At 44.4% G+C, this 27,503-nt stretch overlaps 1 long non-coding RNA gene across 1 annotated transcript; it reads right to left on the bottom strand.

The window, feature by feature from the left end:
* Positions 1–706: 706 nt before the first annotated feature.
* Positions 707–27,503, bottom strand: LOC130281952 (uncharacterized). The gene is made up of 4 exons (XR_008846175.1): positions 27,477–27,503; positions 7,089–7,143; positions 2,569–2,771; positions 707–954 (listed from the first exon to the last, which is right to left on the bottom strand). It is a non-coding gene; the product is annotated as an uncharacterized LOC130281952 (long non-coding RNA).

Below are 27,503 nucleotides of genomic sequence, written 5' to 3'. Positions count from 1 at the left end.
TATACTCGAGTATATACGGTATATGAAAATAAATAAAAATATCTATAAAATATAAAATTTATACAAAATAAAAATATAAATAAATGAAATAAGAATATAAAAAAATTCATGTATAAAACATAAAAAATATAAACTTTAGAAAAAAAATATAAAAAGTAAAATATCTATAAAAATAAATATGTATATAAAAATTGTAAAACATAAATATATAACATTTTTAAAATATGAAATCAATAAAAAATATCTAAAAATATAAAATAGATAAAAAAATATATATCAAGAAATCTAAAAGATGTAATATAGGTAAAAATGTGTGTGTGTGTGTGTGTGTGTATATATATATATATATATATATATATATATATATATATATATAGTGTAAGAAATAAACAAAAATATGTCTAAGAATAAATATATAAATAAAAAATGAAAATATGAATATAAATAGTTAATAAAAATATAAATATCTAAAAGTAAATGTAAATATATTCCTAATTAAAAAGTAAATAAAATATAATGTGAAATATCTAAAAAAAATTACATAAATATCTAAAAATAATTATTAATGAATTAATAAATAATATTAATAAATAAAGATATCAGCATATAAAGAAAAAAAATACATTTTTAAATATTACAATTATAAAAAAAATATGAAAATATAAAAAATGAAATAAAAAACTATTTATTGAAAGTTGATCCCAGCGCCTGATCTCATAACTGTTCAGGAGAGCAGAATTATCTTTTGCTTAACTTTCTAAACTGTTAAATTGTCGTTGACAATGGTGGCCTGCAGTCCAAGCATAGTTTTGGAGCTTGTCTAATCTACTTTCCACTTCTTTTAGTTTCTCAGGTGTTATGTAAAGGTGGAAGATTCTGTAATACTTCTTGCTTTGCTTCCTTTACTTTGTGTTCTTTTAGATGCTTTATTTTAGTAGTTTTGTCTCCAGTTACCTAAACCAAAATGAAAAAAGTAAAAAGTTGCAATAAATCACTATAATACCGTAACCTACCTGCAAATTTCTGTAGATAAAAAGTAAGATACGTCTGACAATGTTCTGGTAAATTTTATGTGTTGTTCTGGATGCTTTAAAGGGGTACTCTGCCGCTAGACATGTTATCCCCTATCCAAAGCATAGGGGATAAGATGTCTGATCCGGGGGGTCCTGCCGCTGGGATCCCTGCGATCTCCGCACCAAACCAGGCCTTCTGAATGAACGCTGGGTTCCGGCAGCAGTGTTCGTGTGCGGCGTGAGTTTGTGCTTTAGGGTGCACACCCTAATATAATAGGCTGCGCACGCCTTTATAAGGGGATGCCAAGTGTGTGATGTTTAGTGAAGCAAAAATTACCTTCATATATATATTCTATCATTTGTTTTCCTTTCAGTTAAATATTTATAGACTTCTATTTGGCAGAGCATTGTGGCTTCTGTTATAAACTGAAGACACATTGCAGATGTGAACAGAGCCTTTATTCCAGATTTAGGAGGAGAACCATGCTAACAATGACTGGGGAGTATCATTTTCACTACATTTTTTACAAACCTCCATTGCATTTCTTCCCAACAAGTGTGCCCCCAGCTGTAGCAAAACTACAGCTACCAGCATGCCCGGACAGACGTTGGCTGTCCGGGCATGCTGGTAGTTGTAGTTTTGCTGCAGCTGAGGGCACACTGGTTGGGAACCACTGCTTTACTAAATAACTAGGCTTGTTAAAGGGGTACTCCAGTGAAAAACTATTTTTTAAAATCAACTGGTGCCAGATTGTTAAACAGATTTGTAAATTACTTCTATTTAAAAATCATAATCCTTCTAGTACTTATCAGCTGCTGTGTGCTCCACAGGAAGTTGTTTTCTTTTTAAATTTCTTTTCTGTCTAACCACAGTGCTCTCTGCTGACACCTCGGTCCATGTCAGGAACTGTCCAGAGCAGGAGCAAATCCCCAAAGCAAACCTCTCCTGCACTGGACAGTTCCTGATATGGACAGAGGTGTCAGCAGAGAGCACTGTGGTCAGACAGAAAATAAATGTAAAAAGAAAAGAACTTCCTGTGGAGCATATAGCAGCTGAAAAGTACTGGAGGGATTAAGATTTTTAAATAGAAGCAATTTACAAATCTGTTTAACGTTCTGGCACCAGTTGCTTTAAAAAAATGTTTTTTTACCAGAGTACCCCTTTAATGCGGCATGCTCCGCCAGTCCTTCGGAAGTATGAGAGTTGAGCGGAGAAAAAAAATACTGCATGTCCTATTTTTTTCTTTGCTTAGCTCCTGTAAAATAACGGACACCCAATGGACCCCATTTAAGTCAATAGGATCCGTCAGGACCCAACGTGTCAGTTGTCTTTCGACTCATTCAGGGCCGTTCGGGAAAAAAAAAAAGAGCCGAACAGACCCAGAATGGGTTGGATCACAACAGCCGTGTGAACTTAGGCAAAAGACAAAATATATCAAAAGTAAGATGTTTTCATTTCAGTCAAACCAGCAATTTATTTAAGAGGTTTTACGGCTGGAGGTGAGGGGTTTAGAGAAATGCCTATTATTATATTAAAAAATAAATGATTACTTACTTTCAGAGTGTCCAAGTTGTGGTGAGGGTGTTGATGAAGGGCAGATGTTATAACCCTTAGGGCAGATGATATTAACCCTTGGTATTTGTGACGACAGGGCGTGGTTATCCTCTACACCACCCGAGGTATGGATGCTAGTTCCTGGGCCATGCGTGGGGCAAATAATCACTCCGATGCAAGGTAACTGAACAACTGCAGCTTTACTGAGGCAGACAGATGTTAAAGTCTTTACAGCTCAGTTTTAGGCCCAAGGAGGTGACCAGTGACTTTAGGAGACTTGTGGGCTCACTGGGACTTGTAGTGGACTCAACTATGCAGTCCCACACTGACTTTAGACTTGACTATGCTGACTAGACTTCTCCCCTGTATTTAGGCTTACCAGGCTTTCACCTTTAGGGGGTTCCACAGAAAGTGGCTGCGTGGTTAGGCCTTGGTCTCCCTCAGGAACACCAGACACTCTCAGGTCTTCACTTGACTGTACCTCAGCTAAGATTCAACTCGACTGAACTAGCTAGCTCCTCCCTGCAATATATGGGAGCAATTTGGAGGGGTCCCATAGGTCACCAACAAGTCACCTGGTCACTGGCACCTTCCTTGGTTACACAGGCTTAACAACAATACTTAAAGTCACATTCACATGAACATAATAAATTAACTCTTTACATGACAGACTGGGTGATGAGAGTCATGAGGAGTGTGGAGGCCAGGGGACTGGGTCTGAGTCCACCTGATAGGACCACTAGCGTACAGAACGGCCACTTCTGTACTGGGCTACCACAATGTCATCTGAAAAAACTTTTGATTGGTTGGGGTCTGGGGTTCAGAAATGCTTGGTTGTGAGATTCACTCCCTGGCTAGCTATTCCCCCTGTCTTGTTGCAGGAGACAGATTTTAATAAGTCTATGGAGCCCGTCTAATGAAATAAGATGGGAAGAATAGCGATACCGGGAGAAAAGGGCTTGTCCCAGCTCGGTCTAGTGATCAGTGGGGGCCTGAACATTCAAACACCAACCAATCAAGACTCTTGACATGTCTCTTTGACACTACAATGACAGGAATACTCTAATATATGAGCTTCTGTTCTGTAACCTGAAACCAGATGCTTCTTTAAGCACTTATATACCTCGTAAATATTTACACGGGGGGGGGGGGGGGGGTGATCATCAAAACCTGTGCACAGGAAAAGTTAACCAGTTGTCCATAGCAACCAGATCGCTTCTTTCATTTTGAAAAGGCCTCTGAAAAATAAAGAGTGGGATGAATTTACGGAAAATTGTTCAAGGGGACTTGTTACTCGTCTCCTGGACAAAAGAAATACATTAGTCCTCTATTATCGGGACAAAGCCAGGTCCATTAAAAACACTCTGGCAACCTTTTCGGGTTGCTCTGAATATCACAAACTTGAGGGACTGTTATCCAATAGATTACAAAAACTTGAGATAGAAACCATAAATAAAAAAGTACATAAGTTTAATCGTGACAAACAGGATTATATGTGTGGCCAAATACATAAATGGCCAAGATATAATCCTCAGAAACAAATGTCTAATAATACTTTATCCTCTAAAAAACAGGAAAACCCAATTAATTCCATTTTGAAAACATCGTCTATCACTCCCTTGGGGACTGATAGAAGATTTGAACATAGCAGAACCATAGTAAATTCAGCTCGTGGTAATTCCCAACATTCTAACTCAAAAAATTCTAATAGTAAGAAAAATCAAATTACTTCTGAAACCAAATCATCAGCTAATAAATCTTCTATGTCTGCTACTAATGCCAATGAAAGTTGTAGCCAAAAAGTCACCACTATTACACGGATCTCCCCTGTTAATTCTAATGTTAATGTTCGTAACAACACCACCACTAATACTCTCCTATCATTAGACAGACCAGCACCTAACATGGTCTGTCCTTTGCTTCCTCCACTTACTTTTTCGGATCCCTGTCATGGGTTGGACCTGGGTTCCGGGGCAGTGGGGGGTCTCTATGCTGGGCAGCCCTGTAAGCCTCTCGACTGCTCCATCGATTCCTCCCTCCTCACGGTACACGAGGTTTCATTGTCTGACATGAGTTCCACACTTATTGATAGTTCACAATATGACACGTTTGACACCCCAGGGAGTTCTACTCCTGCTTCCACTTCTTCATCTTCTTTTTACAATTGCCCTCCCACTACAGATGCCACTCTAGCGTGCAATGCCAATTTGGATGTACGCTTACGCACGATCACTCAGTATTACCCCCTCATAAAGACACAAAATCGAACACAATCCTTAAAAAGAAAGGAAAACCGAGAGGTTGCAGAGGAGGTCAAAGAAAACGCCATCGCACCTCTACAACTATCTCAAAGACAGAAAAATGAATAACAAAAAAAGAAAATATAAAATGTTTTAATTTATCTAGCTATATACTTTCCGAAAATGAAACTAATTTACTTACGAAGGGGCTTTCTTTTTGTCCTGCTGCACGTCCGAATGACTTTCAGTTATTTTTAGATCTAAATGACTTTATTCGTAGATTAACATTGAGCCGTCATTTTTTTATCCAGAATAGATCCGATCATCAAACTATTAATACCCCCCAAATTTAGAATTTGGGAGTTTGTAATCCTGGTATTGGTAACACTTCCATTCCCGTTACTGCCTCTTGACAAAGCCGTGTGAACGGTGAAACATGTCGAGGGGGGCTGCTATCTGATTTTAAACACAGAGGTGTCTCTTCCTATCTGTATGGCACACTGCAGGTGCATACAGCAAATTAATAATTGAGCTACATCGTACTCAGTGATAATTCTACATAAGGAGAGAAAGACACCCTGACTTTTTAATCTAGTGTGTGAACTAATAAAGCTATATCTTTTTAATATATGGGAAATTAGGGAATTAGTGGATCACTGCGGTGATCTTTTGGTGAATAATTGGATTAACCCTCCATATATTGGTCTGTTATGGATCATTTTCTCTCTCATTGTTACTACAAAGTGCCAATTGGTGAACAAGGAATGGCTAAGGTTATTTTCATATGTTTATGTTTTTAATTGCTATTATTGAACACAAAGTCAGGTACAGATTAGAAATAAAGGAAACTATAACATCTGGGGTGGGAAACAGGTGTGATGCTAGCCTAAACCCCAATCCCTACCTCTTTTGATGATCCGCCCTATACAGCAGCCCCCAACTGGGTGATGGTCCCTACGCTGGACAAAAGTGCAGGATCGTTAAACAATAAAAGATGTCCTTTTAGCAACTTTATGGACTCTTCTGCAGTATGACTAGGACCGGAGCGCCCATCAGAGGGTCATTTTCTTCTTACTTCCATAAAAGTGCAGGGGCGTCAAGAATAGTCAGTCCTAGGATTGATCAGGGACAGACCAAGAGTCAGAAACCAAAAGAGAAGCTAAAGAACAGAATGTCAGGCAGAGGGATAGGCAGGTCACAGGCAAAAGGTCAGATACACAGACAGGTTAGCAAAATATACAATAGGTATGCGAAAAGGGAGGATTTTAAATAGCCCTCCTCCAGGAGAAGCGTCTGCAGGCACCACAGCTGATTGGCCTGGTGCCAGCACCTTCTTATTGGTAGGGCCGACTGCATCATTTAGCAATGAGCAGGCCCTAAGACACAGGACTACCGTCAGTACACCTAGTGACATGGAGGCCTGAATGAAAGTTGGAAACAGAAGCAGATACGTATGATATATATATCTTCACAAAGAGTATCGAAAAAATTTGAGCACTCACCCAAAATCTTGAACAGGCTTTTATTTCATCATTGATGCAATATGACACGGTAGGAGCAGGGTAGAAGGGTGCGGACAGGAGGCTAAGCGGACATACAGGTGGGGGAGCAACAAATGTTTCACACTGTGTAGCGCTTCCTTGGGCTCCAACCTAGCACTTCCTTGGGCTACACAGCGTGAAACATTTGTTGCTCCCCCACCTGTATGTCCCCTTAGCCTCCTGTCCGCACCCGCAAACCCTGCTCCTACCGTGTCATGTCGCATCAGTGATGAAATAAAAGCCTGTTCAAGATTTTGGGGGAGTGCTCCAACTTTTTCGATACTCTTTGTGAAGATATATACATGTACTTTTAATACCTGTGAGCACCACCCATTCAACACTATACACCACGGGCCACTCCGCTAAATAACCGTTTAAGCACGAACTGTTTTTATCCCAATATCTCCTATACATGTGTAAAAAAAATAGGCTTTGGTGCAAGTGTCTATACTCTACTTCATATATATATATATATATATATATATATATATATTATATATATATATATATATTTATATATATATATATATATATATATATATGTGTATATACCGATGATTTTGCTCTATAGATATATATATATATATATATATATATATATATATTTATTTATTTATTTTTATCCGTTACGGGCTTTGAATTCATTAAGTGTGAACACAGCCTTACAACGTCTAAAATAATGAAAATAATTAAAGAAAAATCTTAAAGCATAAAATATTAGTTCCTGCCAGAACTTTACCTCACTTCATTAACCTGAAGAAATTAAGCTCTGCCCCCAGGTGGTGCTGCAGCATCTATAATTGAAGCAAACACAATTGTATAAGCTGGTCGTGTGACACATATACAGATTTAACAGTAAAATCATAAGAATAATAAAAAAACAAATGCTAGCTAACAAATTATGCTTTACCCTCTTATAATAATTCTTATTTAATATTATATATTAAACCTCATTACTGTTACGCCGAGCGCTCCGGGTCCCCGCTCCTCCCCGGAGCGCTCGCTTCACTCCCTCCGCTGCAGCGCTCCGGTCACGTCCTCTGACCCGGGGCGCTGCGATCCTGCTGCCAGCCGGGATGCGATTCGCGATGCGGGTAGCGCCCGCTCGCGATGCGCACCCCGGCTCCCCTACCTGACTCGCTCCCCGTCTGTTCTGTCCCGGCGCGCGCGGCCCCGCTCCCTAGGGCGCGCGCGCGCCGGGTCTCTGCGATTTAAAGGGCCACTGCGCCGCTGATTGGCGCAGTGGTTCCAATTAGGGTTTTCACCTGTGCACTTCCCTATATTACCTCACTTCCCTTGCACTCCCTTGCCGGATCTTGTTGCCTTAGTGCCAGTGAAAGCGTTCCTTGTGTGTTCCTTGCCTGTGTTTCCAGACCTTCTGCCGTTGCCCCTGACTACGATCCTTGCTGCCTGCCCCGACCTTCTGCTACGTCCGACCTTGCTTCTGCCTACTCCCTTGTACCGCGCCTATCTTCAGCAGCCAGAGAGGTGAGCCGTTGCTAGTGGATACGACCTGGTCACTACCGCCGCAGCAAGACCATCCCGCTTTGCGGCGGGCTCTGGTGAAAACCAGTAGTGGCTTAGAACCGGTCCACTAGCACGGTCCACGCCAATCCCTCTCTGGCACAGAGGGTCCACTACCTGCCAGCCGGCATCGTGACAGTAGATCCGGCCATGGATCCCGCTGAAGTTCCTCTGCCAGTTGTCGCTGACCTCACCACGGTGGTCGCCCAGCAGTCACAACAGATAGCGCAACAAGGCCAACAGCTGTCTCAACTGACCGTTATGCTACAACAGTTGCTACCACAGCTTCAGCAGTCATCTCCTCCGCCAGCTCCTGCACCTCCTCCGCAGCGAGTGGCCGCTCCTGGGATACGCTTATCCTTGCCGGATAAATTTGATGGGGACTCTAAGTTTTGCCGTGGCTTTCTTTCCCAATGTTCCCTGCATCTGGAGATGATGTCGGACCTGTTTCCCACTGAAAGGTCTAAGGTGGCTTTCGTAGTCAGTCTTCTGTCCGGAAAAGCCCTGTCATGGGCCACACCGCTCTGGGACCGCAATGACCCCGTCACTGCCTCTGTACACTCCTTCTTCTCGGAAATCCGAAGTGTCTTTGAGGAACCTGCCCGAGCCTCTTCTGCTGAGACTGCCCTGTTGAACCTGGTCCAGGGTAATTCTTCCGTTGGCGAGTATGCCGTACAATTCCGTACACTTGCTTCAGAATTGTCCTGGAATAATGAGGCCCTCTGCGCGACCTTCAAAAAAGGCCTATCCAGCAACATTAAAGATGTTCTGGCCGCACGAGAAATTCCTGCTAATCTACATGAACTTATTCACCTAGCCACTCGCATTGACATGCGTTTTTCTGAAAGGCGTCAGGAACTCCGCCAAGATATGGACTCTGTTCGCACGAGGCGTTTCGTCTCCTCGGCTCCTCTCTCCTCTGGTCCCCTGCAATCTATTCCTGTGCCTCCCGCCGTGGAGGCTATGCAGGTCGACCGGTCTCGCCTGACACCTCAAGAGAGGACACGACGCCGTATGGAGAACCTCTGCCTGTACTGTGCTAGTACCGAACACTTCCTGAGGGATTGTCCTATCCGTCCTCCCCGCCTGGAAAGACGCACGCTGACTCCGCACAAAGGTGAGACAGTCCTTGATGTCTACTCTGCTTCTCCACGTCTTACTGTGCCTGTGCGGATGTCTGCCTCTGCCTTCTCCTTCTCTACAGTGGCCTTCTTGGACTCTGGATCTGCAGGAAATTTTATTTTGGCCTCTCTCGTCAACAGGTTCAACATCCCAGTGACCAGTCTCGCCAGACCCCTCTACATCAATTGTGTAAATAATGAAAGATTGGACTGTACCATACGTTTCCGCACGGAGCCCCTTCTTATGAGCATCGGATCTCATCATGAGAGGATTGAACTTTTGGTCCTCCCCAATTGCACCTCGGAGATTCTCCTTGGACTTCCCTGGCTTCAACTTCATTCCCCAACCCTGGATTGGTCCACTGGGGAGATCAAGAGTTGGGGGTCCTCTTGTTCCAAGAACTGTCTAAAACCGGTTCCCAGTAACCCTTGCCGTAACTCTGTGGTTCCTCCAGTAACCGGTCTCCCTAAGGCCTATATGGACTTCGCGGATGTTTTCTGCAAAAAACAAGCTGAGACTCTACCTCCTCACAGGCCTTATGATTGCCCTATCGACCTCCTCCCGGGTACTACTCCACCCCGGGGCAGAATTTATCCTCTCTCTGCCCCAGAGACTCTTGCCATGTCCGAATACGTCCAGGAGAATCTAAAAAAGGGCTTTATCCGTAAATCCTCCTCTCCTGCCGGAGCCGGATTTTTCTTTGTGTCCAAAAAAGATGGCTCCCTACGTCCTTGCATTGACTACCGCGGTCTTAATAAAATCACGGTTAAGAACCGCTACCCCTTACCCCTCATCTCTGAACTCTTTGATCGCCTCCAAGGTGCCCACATCTTCACTAAATTGGACTTAAGAGGCGCCTATAACCTCATCCGCATCAGAGAGGGGGACGAGTGGAAAACGGCATTTAACACCAGAGATGGACACTTTGAGTATCTGGTCATGCCCTTTGGACTGTGCAATGCCCCTGCCGTCTTCCAAGACTTTGTCAATGAAATTTTTCGTGATCTGTTATACTCCTGTGTTGTGGTATATCTGGACGATATCCTAATTTTTTCTGCCAATCTAGAAGAACACCGCCAGCATGTCCGTATGGTTCTTCAGAGACTTCGTGACAACCAACTCTATGCCAAAATTGAGAAATGTCTGTTTGAATGCCAATCTCTTCCTTTTCTAGGATATTTGGTCTCTGGCCAGGGACTACAGATGGATCCAGACAAACTCTCTGCCGTCTTAAATTGGCCACGCCCCTCCGGACTCCGTGCTATCCAACGCTTTTTGGGGTTCGCCAATTATTACAGGCAATTTATTCCACATTTTTCTACCATTGTGGCTCCTATCGTGGCTTTAACCAAGAAAAATGCTGATCCCAAGTCCTGGCCTCCTCAAGCAGAAGACTCCTTTAAACGACTCAAGTCTGCCTTTTCTTCGGCTCCCGTGCTCTCCAGACCTGACCCTTCCAAACCCTTCCTATTGGAGGTTGATGCCTCCTCAGTAGGAGCTGGAGCTGTTCTTCTACAAAAAAATCCTTCCGGGCATGCTGTCACTTGTGGTTTTTTCTCTAGGACCTTCTCTCCAGCGGAGAGGAACTACTCCATCGGGGATCGAGAGCTTCTAGCCATTAAATTAGCACTTGAGGAATGGAGGCATCTGCTGGAGGGATCAAGATTTCCTGTTATTATCTACACCGACCACAAGAACCTCTCCTACCTCCAGTCGGCCCAACGGCTGAATCCTCGCCAGGCCCGGTGGTCTCTGTTCTTTGCCCGATTTAATTTTGAGATTCACTTTCGTCCTGCCGATAAGAACATTAGGGCCGATGCTCTCTCTCGTTCCTCGGATGCCTCAGAAGTTGATCTCCCTCCGCAACACATCATTCCACCTGACTGCCTGATCTCCACTTCTCCTGCCTCCATCAGGCAGACTCCTCCAGGAAAGACCTTTGTTTCTCCACGCCAACGCCTCGGAATCCTCAAATGGGGTCACTCCTCCCATCTCGCAGGTCATGCGGGCATCAAGAAATCTGTGCAACTCATCTCCCGCTTCTATTGGTGGCCGACTCTGGAGACGGATGTTGGGGACTTTGTGCGAGCCTGCACTATCTGTGCCCGGGATAAGACTCCTCGCCAGAAGCCCGCTGGTTTTCTTCATCCTCTGCCTGTCCCCGAACAGCCTTGGTCTCTGATTGGTATGGATTTTATTACTGATTTACCCCCTTCCCGTGGCAACACCGTTATTTGGGTGGTCGTTGATCGATTCTCCAAAATGGCACATTTCATCCCTCTTCCTGGTCTTCCTTCTGCGCCTCAGTTGGCTAAACAATTTTTTGTACACATTTTTCGTCTTCACGGGTTGCCTACGCAGATTGTCTCGGATAGAGGGGTCCAATTCGTGTCTAAATTCTGGAGGGCTCTCTGTAAACAACTCAAGATTAAATTAAATTTTTCCTCTGCATATCATCCCCAGTCCAATGGACAAGTAGAAAGAATTAACCAGATCCTGGGTGATTATTTGCGACATTTTGTTTCCTCCCGCCAGGATGACTGGGCAGATCTCCTTCCATGGGCCGAATTTTCGTACAACTTCAGGGTCTCTGAATCTTCCTCCAAATCCCCATTTTTCGTGGTGTACGGCCGTCACCCTCTTCCCCCCCTCCCTACCCCCTTGCCCTCTGGTCTGCCCGCTGTGGATGAAATTTCTCGTGACCTTTCCATTATATGGAGAGAGACCCAAAATTCTCTCTTACAGGCTTCTTCACGCATGAAGAGGTTCGCGGATAAGAAAAGAAGAGCTCCCCCCGTTTTTTCCCCTGGAGACAAGGTATGGCTCTCCGCTAAATATGTCCGCTTCCGTGTCCCTAGCTACAAGTTGGGACCACGCTATCTTGGTCCTTTCAAAATTTTGTGTCAAATTAATCCTGTCTCTTATAAACTTCTTCTTCCTCCTTCTCTTCGTATCCCTAATGCCTTTCACGTCTCTCTTCTCAAACCACTCATCCTCAACCGTTTTTCTCCCAAATCTGTTCCTCCCACTCCTGTTTCCGGCTCCTCGGACGTCTTCTCGGTCAAGGAAATTTTGGCTGCCAAAAAGGTCAGAGGGAAAAATTTTTTTTTAGTAGACTGGGAGGGTTGTGGTCCTGAAGAGAGATCCTGGGAACCTGAGGACAACATCCTTGACAAAAGTCTGCTCCTCAGGTTCTCAGGCTCCAAGAAGAGGGGGAGACCCAAGGGGGGGGGGTACTGTTACGCCGAGCGCTCCGGGTCCCCGCTCCTCCCCGGAGCGCTCGCTTCACTCCCTCCGCTGCAGCGCTCCGGTCACGTCCTCTGACCCGGGGCGCTGCGATCCTGCTGCCAGCCGGGATGCGATTCGCGATGCGGGTAGCGCCCGCTCGCGATGCGCACCCCGGCTCCCCTACCTGACTCGCTCCCCGTCTGTTCTGTCCCGGCGCGCGCGGCCCCGCTCCCTAGGGCGCGCGCGCGCCGGGTCTCTGCGATTTAAAGGGCCACTGCGCCGCTGATTGGCGCAGTGGTTCCAATTAGGGTTTTCACCTGTGCACTTCCCTATATTACCTCACTTCCCTTGCACTCCCTTGCCGGATCTTGTTGCCTTAGTGCCAGTGAAAGCGTTCCTTGTGTGTTCCTTGCCTGTGTTTCCAGACCTTCTGCCGTTGCCCCTGACTACGATCCTTGCTGCCTGCCCCGACCTTCTGCTACGTCCGACCTTGCTTCTGCCTACTCCCTTGTACCGCGCCTATCTTCAGCAGCCAGAGAGGTGAGCCGTTGCTAGTGGATACGACCTGGTCACTACCGCCGCAGCAAGACCATCCCGCTTTGCGGCGGGCTCTGGTGAAAACCAGTAGTGGCTTAGAACCGGTCCACTAGCACGGTCCACGCCAATCCCTCTCTGGCACAGAGGGTCCACTACCTGCCAGCCGGCATCGTGACAATTACATTATGAAAAACTAATTTAAAACAGAGACTATTGCATTAAGATATCAATCTTTATCAGTAAAACACATCACCAATAATGTATACTTTATATATAAGTCCATTAATGCAATAATGGCAAGTGTTATATAACAAGGTTTGCTAGGTGCAGCTCCATAAAGTGAATATCCACCATTGAGGATAATTTTTTAGGTCTAAAATGTGGTGCTAATTTAATTGACACTAGTGATGAGCAGCAGGGGCCATATTCGAATTCGCAATATTTTATGAATATATGGACGAATATTCGTCCTATGTTCACAAAATTCACATATTCGCTATGCTTGTTCCCCTTTTTTTCCATGCAAAAATTAATAATGATCAGTGTCCTCTGAAAGTGACGATATTCATGAATATTTTCATATTCGCATATACGAAATAATCGCGCTCCACACCGACTGACACAGTAAATAATACTGGAGCCTTCTTTGGACCACAAGCAGGAAGCAGGGAGGGATGATCACTTTTTTTTTTTTTCACACAGTAGACATCATTGTTGTGATGTGTTCTGTGAAAAAAAAAGTATTTGTCTTTCCGAATATATATCGCCATATTCTAAATATTCGCAAAATCGCGGAGTGACGATATTTGCGGTAAAAATTTGCATTTCAAATATTGGAGCTCAACACTATTTGACACTACAGGATGTCCAGGTGGACATTCTGTGCATAGCAGTGGCATTGATTCAGTCGCCACTTGGAGTGCTCAAAACATGTGCTGTCACCATTGACGGCAGTGCATGTCAAAGCAGATTCCATTGAAAGAATGAAGCTGTTGGAAATTAATTTCAGCAGTGTGCATGCCACAGCAGAATCCTATTAAAGACAAGGAAGGTGGGGGCTGTCATAAAGAAATATACTTACAGGCTGCTTATCCCCAATGATGCCATTCTCAGCTGCTCAGTGCCTCCTGGTCATCCTAATCAGTACAAAACTCCTAAAAGCCAAAAGGGCCCCAGGGGACTTATTCCCTGGTCATAAGTTAGGAACCCACCTTATTAAAATGTATATACTTTATTATACCCAATTATAAATAATAGAAAAGTGCTCCAGTAAATGTGTGTTAAAAATACAGGATGTCCTAGCTGATTTATCCCCATATGTCTGCTATAACCACAACAAAACTGAGGACCTCCCCGATGTTTCACCAGACAACACCGGCATTGTCAAGGGCTGAGATACAAAGTCCAGTTTGCTCAAATAATCCCACTAAGTTGATATATTTTTATTGTGTTATATTTTGTCTTCTTTTTTCTAAATTGCTTTTATTACTTTAATGTGCAATTAATGACAGTTTAATCACTTTGATAAATTAGGTCTTTGTTTACCAAAATCAAAAGACAATAACAGATCTCCTCCATCAAAGATTTTATGACTGGAGGGCATAATGAAAGCCCTATGAAGTTTAAAACCCTGATAGCACATCCTCTTATTAAAATAGTCCTGGGTACAATCACATTAATAACTTGTTTAATCAGCATTAAATTGCTGCATATCCTAAAGAGAGTTACGGGAAATCTGTTGTAACTAGAGATAGATAGCAATTCCCGGAACTGGTTAACAAATCCCAGTATAATGGTGCCTGGACTAAAGGTGGCTGAAGGGTGGCTGAAAATCTGTTGTGAGGTCACACTGCATCTTTTGGCATTAGGCTAGATGCGTTTCAGGGTACTCAAAGCAGTTAATTTGACCCCTTCCTCCTTAATTCGACCCCAGCTACTGAGGAAGGGGTCGAATTAACTGCTTTGAGTACCCTGAAACACGTCTAGCCTAGTGCCAAAAGATGCAGTGTGACCCCACAACAGATTTTCAGCCACCCTTCAGCCACCTTTAGTCCCAGCACCTTATATTGGGATTTGTTAACCAGTTCCGGGAATTGCTATCTACACCGAAATCCACACATTGCATTTGAATCCACCTGCCGAATCTCCTGCCGCTTCTGGACTTCCTGTAATCGATCCCATTGCAGATTTTGACATCAGACGCCTCTTCCACGAGGAATACCATCAGTCTGCCTGCACAGACCCTCGGAGCAACAGCACGGCAAACACCGGGTCCAGCGCCATCTGGACCAGCCCATCGCAGCGCATGCAAGCGCATACAGAGTAATCCACCCGTACACCAAGCGAGAGGAGATGGCAAAATCTAACTGGTAATATAAATCCATTTTCTCATGCCAGTGGCTTACATATTTGAATTTGGACATCTCCATCTAGCACTTGCAGTATAAAGCTAAAAATCTGCATTTTTTTTCTGAACTATCAGATATCAGCAGTGCCGGAGTATTGGTCAAACTGTCGGACTATTTGGCAGCTAATATTGAATATTTTCATGAATTGCCGTTGAATTTTACCAATATGTTGCTAATGTAGTTATTTCCTCCCACACGGGCCCTGTGAGGGGAAGTTACATGTATTTGATATTTTAATACATTTTTATTTCTTTATAATTGAAGAACGGTCTCAGCAGATTATATAATTATTATAAAATACCATTGTCCTTGAGGTGTGGGCTCCTCTCTTTTTTCTTGCATTTCTAAAAATGTTATACACCTAGGGTATAGGTGTATTGCCCAATCCACCTCGGTCAGTGTGTAATTGTGAGCTGCACCATTTCTTCATCTTTTGTAAAAGTGTTAGTGTTCACAAGTAAGTATTGAGGATATAAACAGAGTAGCGAAATGGAAAACGCACTCACCAGAGTCTTGCTGGGATGAAAGCTTTCTTTATTGCTGCGTGCTGTACAGAAAATCACCAGGTACGAAGGTGCACAGGGAGCTGTGGATGGAAACAGGCAGGGGGCGTGAGTGGGGTGGCAACTAGTTTTGCGCACGTGGGTGCTTCCTCTGGCTTGTACTGACGCATTCGACGTCTGGAGGAAGTTCTTATGGTTTGAGAAAGCCAGGTTACCACGACAACATAAACAGGGTAAGTAAAAACAATAATCATTGTGTACTTAAAATATTCCATAAATAACTGAACCTCTATATAAACAGCCTGTGAGAGAGGTCATTAGGGGAGAAAGGCACCCATTTCCTTTTTTTCATTAAGCCCCAGTGGTCCCACTGCGTTCAGGCGGATTATCCACCGGGCTTCTTTCCTTAATAATATCTGGTGCCTGTCTCCTCCATTAGACGGGACTTTAACTTTTTCCAGTCCTGCAAACATCACACTGGTGGGATCCGCTCTATGACAGGTGCGGATATGGGAAATAAAACCCTAGTGTGAATAGAGCGCAAATGCTCTTTTATGCACATTTGTAGTTTCCTAATAGTTTTGCCTGCATAATAGCCGCACGGGCAGATTAAACAGTAGACAACGTAAGATATTTGACACGTTATCAACTGTTTTACCACTATCTGTGTATTACCCAATCGAAACATTGACTTAGCCAAATTTTGAAGGCAAATACTATAATGATGACATTTATAATTCCCCGTGGATGACAAATTTGTCAACCAATTTGCAGGGTGCTGTTTTTGCTGAGCCTTAGTTTTAAATGTCTTTAGTAAATTACCTAGTATTTTATTCTTTTATGAGTAATGATGGGATTTTGGATTTTCCTGGACCATGATTTTAACATCTAGAAATTCTAACTGTTGACCTCCATACTGATAAGTGAATGCCATGTTTTTATCATTTACTTTATTTAGATGATGAACAAATGCTGTGCATTCAGCTTCATCTCCATCCCATATGATGAAAATATTGTCTAAAAATTGTAGGAAAAGTTTTACTTAACGTATTAAGGGATTTTTGGAGGTGAAGACAAATTCTCTTTCGAACATGGCTAAAAACACATTAGCATAAACGCATGAGTACGGAGTCCCCATAGCGGTCCCCTGTTTTTGTGATAAATACATGGCATTCACTTATCAGTATGGAGGTCAAAAGTTAGAATTTCTAGATGTTAAAATCATGGTCCAGGATAATACACTTGTCACCACCTCATACCGTAAAAACACATCCCGGAATGTACTTCTACATTTTAACAGTTCTCACCCTACACATGTGAAACAAAGCATCTCATACAGTCAGTTCGTTCGCCTGAAGCGAATAAACAATAAATCAGATCTCTTTCAAAAAGAAGCCCAGGATTTGTCAGGGAGATTATTGAAGCGGGGTTACCCCAAAAAACTAGTTCAGAATGCTTTAAAAAAAAGTACAACTTAAAACCAGGGAAGAACTGTTATATTAGAACGAGTTAAAACAATCTACTGATGTTGACAATAATACTAGATTTACTTTCACCTTTAAAAATTCAAGTATGAAAAACACTATCAGTAGTATCATTAGAAAGAATTGGTATATACTGCAAGAAGATGAAGACTTAAAAACAATATCAATCCAAAATCCCATTATTACTCATAAACTAAATAAAACACTAGGTAATTTACTAAAGACATTTAAAACTAAGGCTCAGCAAAAACAGCACCCCGCAAATTGGTTGACGAATTTGTCACCCACGGGGAATTATAAATGTCATCATTGTAGTATTTGCCGTCAAAATTTGGCTGTCAATGTTTCGATTGGGTGATACACAGATAGTGATAAAACAGTTGATAACGTCAACTGGTCAAACATCTTACGTTGTCTACTGTTTAATCTGCCCGTGTGGCTACTATTATGTAGGCAAAACTATTAGGAAACTACAAATGCGCATAAAAGAGCATTTGCGCTCTATTCCCACTGGTGGGGGAGCCACGCGTTTTATTTCTGATATCCGCACCTGTCATAGAGCGGATCCCACCAGTGTGATGTTTGCAGGACTGGAAAAAGTTAACGTCCCGTCTAATGGAGGAGACAGGCACCAGATATTATTTAGAAAAGAAGCCCGTTGGAAAATCAGCCTGAACACAGTGGGACCACTGGGGCTTAATGAAAAAAATGAAATGGGTGCCTTTCTCCCCTAATGACCTCTCTCACAGGCTGTTTATATAGAGGTTCAGTTATTTATGGAATATTTTAAGTACACAATGATTATTGTTTTTACTTACCCTGTTTATGTTGTCATGGTAACCTGGCTTTCTCAATCCATAAGAACTTCCTCCAGATGCAGAATGCGTCAGTGCGAGCCAGAGGAAGCGCCCATGTGCGCGAAAATAGTTGCCGCCCCACACATGCCCCCTGCCTCTTTCCATCCACAGCTCCCTGTGCACCTTCGTACCTGGTGATTTTCTGTACAGCACGCAGCAATAAAGAAAGCTTTCATCCCAGTAAGACTCTGGTGAGTGCATTTTCCATTTCGCTACTCTGTTTATATACATTTGCTATTATCTTCTGGATAACCACACCACCATCTGGGGAATAGCTACACGTACATCCACTAGTACATTTCATGACTGCCTACACCTGGATATTCTACCGTGATCTTCGTTTGCTAGCGGTGCCGGACATACATACCTTGTACACAAGTATTGAGGATATGCATTACATAAAACGTAACTTTTAATAATATTCTTAAATCAAAAAAAGGAAAGGTGTGCAAAAAACACCATTTGCCACCTACACTACCAAGTATTGATGTGATGCAAAGACCTCTATAAGGTGGAAGGGAACAATGTATGGTCCAATGTAACAGGTGGGGGTAAATACTTCCCCTGTAAGGCCCTACTCTCGCACTATTAATTCCCTTCTTGGCAAGTGTTACTCGCCCTAAAAAGGGCTGCCCCACACAGGAACCTCTCCCTATTTCCACCTACAAACACTGCCATTATCCAGGGTTTTTGAGGTGGAAATAGGGAGTTTCCTGTGTGGGGCCACCCTTCTTAAGACGAATAACACATTCTTCAAAAAGGTGGAAGGGAACGACGTATTGTCCATTGCAGCAGGTGGGGGTAAAAAATACCCCTATAAGGCCCTACTCTCACCCTATTAATTCCATTTTTGGCAAGTGTTACTCGCCCTAAAAGGGGAGTCGTTTTTTTTGCACAGATTTCCTTTTGTTTAATATCAAAAAAAAATTGGGTACATATATTTAATCCTAAGAAAAGTTAAGTTTTAGCTAATGCATATCCTCAATATTTACTTGTGCTCTGATGTGGAGGAATGTCTGTAACTGGGGAGCAGCACCTTAAACATGTTTTGCACTATCCATATTTGTAAAGTGTTGGTGTGGCACCATGGTCAATCTACTCTGATGCATCAGGCATTGATGGGTGGAAATCCTGGCTGATCCATGCCTTTTTTATTTTCAGAAAGGTCAATCTCTCCACATTTTTCGTGGACAGACGAGTTCTCCTTGGGGTTACTATGGCCCCTGACACACTAAACACGTGCTCTGATAGCACACTACTGTCCAGGCAGGACAGCTTTTCCAGGGCAGACTCTGCTAGTTGCGGCCCCAAATCAAGTTTGGCTGCCCAGAATTCCAGCGGATATTCAAGGTGTGTTGGTATGGTCATGTCAAGGTATACCACCATCTACTGATTCAGGTCCTGCTCTAGGTCTACCTGCTGCTGATGAATTGCTACACTATGCTGGTATAGTAAGCTACTCATCAGCAACTGTAGAATCAGGCTGCTGCTGATGGATCTGGTACTGCTCCTGCCACCCCACCCCTCCCCAGCAGTCATGGCAGTGGAAGGTAAGCGCAGAGGGCCCCCAGAGTAAGACCTGCGAGAGGATAGACAATGGCGCAGATAGGCATGGGCCAACTGACTACGTAGGATGTCTCTGTAGTAAGTCAGTTACTCCTCCCTCTCAGTGGATGTAAAAAAAGGCCCCCATTTTATGCCGGTAGAGAGGGTCCAATAAATTGGAGAGCCAGAAGTTATCCCGCTGCCAAATTATGACAATTCGGCGGTCACTACGCAAGCAATTGAGCATGCATCGTGCCATTTGTGCAAGTGACTCAGAGGGACTCCCTCCCTTCATCTCCACTGCATACTGCCACAGTGTGTCTGGGTCCTCTGTCTCGCCTTCCTAATAACCCTCTAGCTCCTCTGCCAGCTCCTCCTCTCCTGTCAGATGACTAAAAATACGCCCATTTCGCGAAACCTTAACTGTGCTCCACTGTGCCCCTCCTCCTCCCCACAGGGCTCATGAGGCTGTGAGAAGTAGGCCCAACGTCTCCAGTGCCCTGACCTGCCATCATTTCCAACATGTGTTGTAAGAAATGAAGCAGTGGAATGACATTGTTCATCCCGTAATCCTGGCGACTGACTAATAATGTGGCTTCCTCAAAGGGCCTGTGCAAACAGCAGGTGTCACATATGAGCTGCCACTGGTTGACATTGAAGTTACACAGGGGAGTCCCCCTATCCACTTGGATCATCAAGAAATCGGTGATGGCTTTTCTCTGTTCGTATATTAGGTCCAACAAATGGAGGGTGGAATTCCATGTGGAAATGTTGCAAATCAGACTATGTTGGGGGATACCGTTCTGACGCTGCAGCTCAAGGAGGGTGTGCTTTGCAGTGTATGAGTGGCTGAAGTGCATGCAAAGTTTCCTTCCCATTGTTAGGATGTCTTGCAGATGGGGTGAACACTTCAGGAACCACTTACAACCAGAATGAACATGTGTGCCATGCAGGGTGCATGGCTCAGGCTTCCTTGTCGCAGCATAGACAAGATGTTCTTCCCGTTGTCGGTCACCATGGTTCTTATTTCCAGTTTTATTGGAGTAAGCCATGATTTGATTTCTTCTGACCGTAGTTACAGCTCCACACGTCGGTGCTGCCGTGCACTTTGGTACATACCGACAGGCTCAATGACTGGCCCACCTTCTGTTCCACAAAATTGTGCAGGGCTGGTACTGCCTTTTTATGCAAAGAAATGGGACTCTCCACCTTGGCTCGCCACAAGCCATGAGTTCTCTGAAAGCTGCAGAGTCCCCCACTTGAAAAGGGAGGAACTGCGGCACCAGCAACTTGAACAGGAGCACATTCAGCTTCTTGCGCAGGATACAATGCAACAGGTTCTTTATTACGGATCACATGGAATACACAGATAACACCAATGCGTTTCGGGTCAAGCTAGACCCTTAGTCATGGCATGACTAAGGGTCTAGCTTGATCCGAAACGCGTTGGTGTTATCTGTGTATTCCATGTGATCCGTAATAAAGAACCTGTTGCATTGTATCCTGCGCTGGAAATTCTTTCTTCTGTACTGCTGTGAGGACCGGGAACACTGCCGGTCAATCCAGGCGCAGGTGTGAGCATTCAGCAGTGGAGAGCCATCAGTTCTGTTTTACCACATTCAGCTTCTGCGCCGTTGGATGAGTGGGTGTATTCTGTTGTCTCTTTGACATAGCTTCGCCGATGGATTGCTGGCGGAATGAATGACTCGAAGTAGGAGGAGCAGGAGCATCTGGAGCGACAGAAGAAGGGTATGACACACAGCTCCCTTCGGCTGAGGTAGTGAAGCCTTGGCTGGCTGAAACAGGGAGAGGCGTGCCACTGGGTGATGCAGCAGGCTGGACCACCACATCAGAGCCACGGTTCTCCCAGGCCGCTTTATGGTGACGCTGCATATGTTGATACAGGGCCGTGGTGCCAACATTGGGACCCTGGCCACGCTTCACCTTCTGCCGACACATCTTGCATGTGGCCATGTTAACCTCCTCCAGATGCTTGACGAAAAACATCACCACACCGCCAAGTTGATGATTTTCCCACCAACAATCCTCTCTGATTGACTGCTACTGATGCCAACCCCAGGAACCCCTGTTCCACTACCTCCCGGGAAAGTAGGCTGCCGCAAAGCAGGTGGTCTGCCCCGCGAACGTTTGTCTCCAGACTTTTCACTTCTGCCACCATGCTGACTGCCAACCATGCTACCACCTTGCTGGCTCAGCTGCTGCCTCAAGGGCAACCTCAAGGGCAACCTTCAGGAGCCTGAACGCTCGCAATACCACCTCCCATGCCACTCTACTCATCACTACTTGCCCACCTAGCGAAGGAATCGGTGGATGTATCCTCCATTTCTTGGCTGGGCAGTAGCTGCTGACTGTCCTCACTAAATAGTGTAGCTGAACCCACAGCATAAGATAGTTCTGTGGGGGAGGGAACAGCATATGACTGAGGCAATGGATGACAGGTACTGCTCCTGGGCCATGCCAACTGAGGGTTGTGTCTGAGGAACCTACCGACTGTTGACTGGGGGTGTCAGATATTACTTGTGATGAAGTGGATGACCGTGTTAACCAATCTATGACGGCAGATAGGTTGCTGGTCGAGACACGACTGCTAGCTGATACCGTGAGCTCAGGCCTCTCGCTGGGACTGCTTCTGCCACTCGCCCCTAGTCTGCTACGACCTCTGCCTGTGCCTGATGAATTTAGGCCTCTGCCACTCCTCTGTGCATGTCCTGGCACTTCTCTGCCTGACATACTTAGTGCATATATGAGGGGAGAACAATATGCTCCACTACGCTTAAAACAGTATTTGTCTACAATACCAGCAGGTGTGTACTTTTGGCTGGCCTTTCACAGTAAATAGGACCTTAAGACTTTACCAGGAACAAAATGATACACCACTTAGATGTACATACGTGTTATGCACTTATGAGGGGAGTAACATGTGCTCCGCTATGCTTAAAACAGTATTTGTCTAGAACAGCAGCAGGTGTGTACTTTTGGCTGGCCTTTCACAGTAACTAGGCCCTTAGGACTTTAACAGGAACAAAATGGTACACCACTTAGATGTACGAACATGGCATGCACTTATGAGGGGAGTACAATGTGCTCCACTACGCTTAAAACAGTATTTGTCTACAACACCAGCAGGTGTGTACTTTTGGCTGGCCTTCCACAGTAACTAGGCCCTTAGGACTATAACAGGAACAAAATCGCACACCACTTAGATGTACGTACGTGGTATGCACTTATGAGTGAAGTACAATGTGTTCCACTATGCTTAAAACAGTATTTGTCTACAACACCAGCAGGTGTGTACTTTTGGCTGGCCTTTCACAGTAACTAGGCCCTTAGGACTATAACAGGAACAAAATGGTACACCACTTAGATGTACGAACATGGGATGCACTTATGAGGGGAGTACAATGTGCTCCACTACGCTTAAAACAGTATTTGTCTACAACACCAGCAGGTGTGTACTTTTGGCTGGCCTTTCACAGTAGCTAGGCCCATAGGACTATAACAGGAACAAAATGGTACACCACTTAGAAGTACATGCATGGTATGCACTTATGAGGAGTACAATGTGCTCCTGTACGCTTAAAACAGTATTTGTCTATAACACAAGCAGGTGTGTACTTTTGGCTGGCCTTTCACAGTAACTATTACCTTAAGACTTTGACAGGAACAAAATGGCACACCACCTATGTATGCACAGGTTACACTTAATAGAGGACAATATGCTGCGCTACTCAACCAGTATTAGGAACTAATAGCAGGTGATTGTGGCTTTTACTGCTCTGCTCACCCTAACTGGCTGGCTACTATTAGCTCTTCAGTTGTTTTACACACCAGTGCTGCAGCACACAGACGCTGTGTACTACACCCAAAATTGCACTTTCTCTCTCAATCTCTCTCTCCCTTCCCTATCAGTGCTTCTAGGCTGGATTTGGGCTTGAGGTGAGTAGCTGCTGTAATATACCCACAATTCCACTTTCTCTCTCAATCTCTCTCCCTTCCCTATCAGTCCTTCTAGGCTGGATTTGGGCTTGAGGTGAATCGTTGCTGTAATACACCCGCAATTGTACTTTTTCTGTCAATCTCTCTCCCTTCCCTATCAGTGCTTCTAGGCTGGATTTGGGCTTGAGGTGAATCACTGTTATAAAATGCTTTTCTGTGGAACACACACTGCTCTCTGTCCTTCTCTCTCTGCAATAGATCGCTCATGTGAGCTGCCACAAGATGGCTGCCGATTTTATAGGGCTGTGACATCACAGGGGCGGCTGGCTGCTGATAGGTTGCATGCTGCATGTGATTAAGGGTCATACCGCCTACCCCTGTTCCCGCCTTCCCAGCATTCATTGCCCCATGTCTTGACATGTGGAGATGCCATCTTAGATGCCCTGGAGCCTGGACCGCACTAAATGGAGTTTAATGAAGCAATTCGTGCTATCGAATGGCAGCGATATTTGCATTCGTTGCAAAGCAAACCTTTCCTGAAATTCGTAATGAATTTGGATTCATCAGATTTGATTAGTTCATCCCTAGTTGTGACCACAAGTGTTAAGCAGTTAGATTAAATTTGGCTTCACTAACATTTTTCCCAGCTGGAGACATAGCCCACTTTTCTACAACATGTGTTCATAGTAGCATGAGGATCTTGGTACAGGGCACTTCTGTAAGAACTTGTTGTTCCTTATGTAGTCCCATACTGCTAAATTAATTGTCAGATATAAGGTAATCAATAATATAATTGGTTGGGCTGCCAGTAACAAAACATTGTCCTGTGGATACTATATAATTGTCTGTTCTGCAGCAGCCGTCAGGGAGCCTCGGAGAATAATACTTTATACCGCTTTCTGGAATTAATTGGTTTTTGTGGGGGTCTGGTGGGTGTTATTCACCACAGTTCTGTATTATATGGCTCCAATAGGATGGGCACAGTTGGACACCTCCCCATGTCTTTTTTATGTGCTCACCTAATGTTATCCTGCACTTTATAATTATAACTGGGACTCACAACGGGCTTACTGTACTTGATGTGTCAAATGTATTCTTGGCAGCCTTAAAAAAAGAATTATTTTAATACAACTTTATTCGTTTGAATTGAACAGCTAATATCATGAAAGCTCACAGAAGTCATAGGGCCCCTAGCAAAACTCAAAGCTCTAATAAATGTTCTGCATTAATGTAATGTCTCCTGTATTATTCACACTGGTGCTCACCATGCACCAGGTTCATCAAAAGGGCCCTTGCCATGCTTATGAATGTAGTATTGGGTGAAAACAATGCAGATTGTTGTCTGCTGCTTTTCTAAGTATAGGGATAGCAGAAATGTTTAAATGCTGACTGCCTCATGCCACCACTAGGGGGAGCTCTGCATATGCAACTGCTGAATTTCAAGACTGTTTTACTGAATTCTAATGTGCAGTCAGTATGTATGTTCTCCTTCTTGATCTTCTGTCTGTGCTTCCATACTTCTATTGGCTTCAGTTTCTATGGTGAGAAGTTTTATATTGGCTTTTATAGGTCTATGCTCTCTATCTCTGCAGGAAAAAAAATATATTAAAGGGGTACTCCGGCGCTAAGACATCTTATCCCCTATCCAAAGGATAGGGGATAAGATGCCTGATTGCGGGGTCCTGCCACTGGGGACCCCCGTGATCTTCCACGCCGCACCCCGTTAGAATCAGCCCCCGGAGCGTGCTTGCTCTATGTCTGATTACTGGCGATCATGGGGACGGAGCATAGTGACGTCACGCTCTGCCCCCTCAATGCAAGCCTATGGGAGGGGGCATGACAGCTTTCACGCCCCCTCCCATAGGCTTGCATTGAGGGGGCGGAGCGTGATGTCACACAGGGGCGGAGCCGTGATGTCACCATGCTCCGTCCCCGTGATCACCAGTAATCAGTCCCGGAGCGACGCTCCGGGGCTGATTCTAACGGGGTGCGGCGTGGAAGATCATGGGGGTCCCCAGCGGCGGGACCCCTGCAATCAGGCATCTTATCCCCTATCCTTTGGATAGAGGATAAGATGTCTTAGCGCCGGAGTACCCCTTTAATTTGGAGATTGCCGAAGGCATCCCTCCGGCTCTGCCATAGAGTTGTATTGAGGGGGCGTGTCAGCCACCGCTTCCTGCGGTGGTCAACACGCCCCCTTCCCTTGGGCTGTCGGGGCCCTGTACAGGAGATCTCGGGGGGGGCCCCCAGCGGTCAGACCCCCCGCAATCTGAAATTTGTCCCCTATCCTTAGGATAGGGGATACGTTTTTCACCACTGGACTACTCCTTTATTGACCCAGCCAAGAAATTGAAGCTGTGTAAGGCTGTGTTCACACTGGGCATTTACTTCTGTGGTACCACTGCTAATTATCGCAGCAATTTTACAGCTATTTTCCAAGCTTGCTGTAAAAATAGTGCAAGATTGAGCCATTTACTGAAAAAAATATTTTGGAAAATAGTGGGGTAAAATTGCGGGATAATTAGCAGAGCTTCCAAGAAGAACCGCTCTGAAAAAGTAACACATCAAATGCTTTTTAGAGCTACTTGAGCTATTTAAGCATTTCCTATTGAAGTAAATGAGAGTTATGCATGCTGGGAGTTGTCGTTTTGCAACAGCTAAAGACACACTGATTGGAAAACACTGGTTATAATAAAGCTTGCTGTATATGGGGTTGCTAGTAGAGATGAGCGAACTTACAGTGAATTCGATTCGTCACGAACTTCTCGGCTCGGCAGTTGATGACTTTTCCTGCATAAATTAGTTCAGCTTTCAGGTGCTCCGGTGGGCTGGAAAAGGTGGATACAGTCCTAGGAGACTCTTTCCTAGGAATGTATCCACCTTTTCCAGCCCACCGGAGCACCTGAAGGCTGAACTAATTTACGCAGGATAAACCATCAACTGCCGAGCCGAGAAGTTCATGACGAATCGAATTTACGATAAGTTCGCTCATCTCTAGTTGCTAGATAATGGGGGGATTTATCAAAATCGGTGTAAAGGAAAAGTGGTGCAGTTGCCCATAGCAACCATTCATTGGTTGATATAGGCAACTTATCTACTCTTCCTCTATACAGGTTTTGATAAATCTCCCATTACATCTGCATGATGCCACATATTATGCAATCCAGACACTGCTGCCTATACTACTTACCTCTTTAGGCAATTACCATCACTAAGTGGAAGTTTCTGCATTTTGTTAATAAAATTATCACAGAAATAACACAGCATGCTGTACAATCCATGATGTGACTTTATGGCTTTGCAGGGGATTTGGAGCCTTGCGCATAAAAATAAATTTCCAAGTAATAGAAATATATAAAAAAAATTAAACACAGTTTAATAAAAGGTAATATTCTAACTGTATCCAAATATACCCCAGGGGGTCATGTATCATGGGATGCAACCTTGGGTTTTTACACCAAAGTCATGCACCATGATTCTGGCTGTGCCTCTTGTTACATTGCAACTTATGCTTACACCACAACTTCTGGATCGCCTGCAGCACACAGATTTGTGCTGCAGGCTATCCAAAAACACTTGGCCGGTTGTAAGCATGATAAATGTGTCGGGTGCCTAGTGCAACGCTATTTAGAGTACTGGGACCCAGACACTGAGCTGTCCAGAGTCCCTGCTCTGAGCTGACGGCAGGTCAACTCAGAGCAGTGACTTGGGCACTCACTTGGGCAGGAGATATACATTGGATACCTCCTGCCCAGACAGGAAACAGCATTATGCTGTGCATGACTACATAACTCTTTGGAGACGTACATCACTGGTTTCTGTGCCCCCCTCACTGGGCTAAGTGGGAACGGAGTTAACAAGAGATGCTGAGAAACACTAGCTAACTCCTTGTGGGCTATACAGTGTACAGCAATCTATAGAGATGGCTTAATACTGTATACAGTCAAGAGTCATCCACTTACCTGTACTCTTCTGTAGCCTTTCTCTAT

This window comes from Hyla sarda, chromosome 7, assembly GCF_029499605.1.
Source record: "Hyla sarda isolate aHylSar1 chromosome 7, aHylSar1.hap1, whole genome shotgun sequence".
Taxonomy (NCBI): domain Eukaryota; kingdom Metazoa; phylum Chordata; class Amphibia; order Anura; family Hylidae; genus Hyla; species Hyla sarda.
This window is presented reverse-complemented; position numbering and strand designations above follow the sequence as displayed.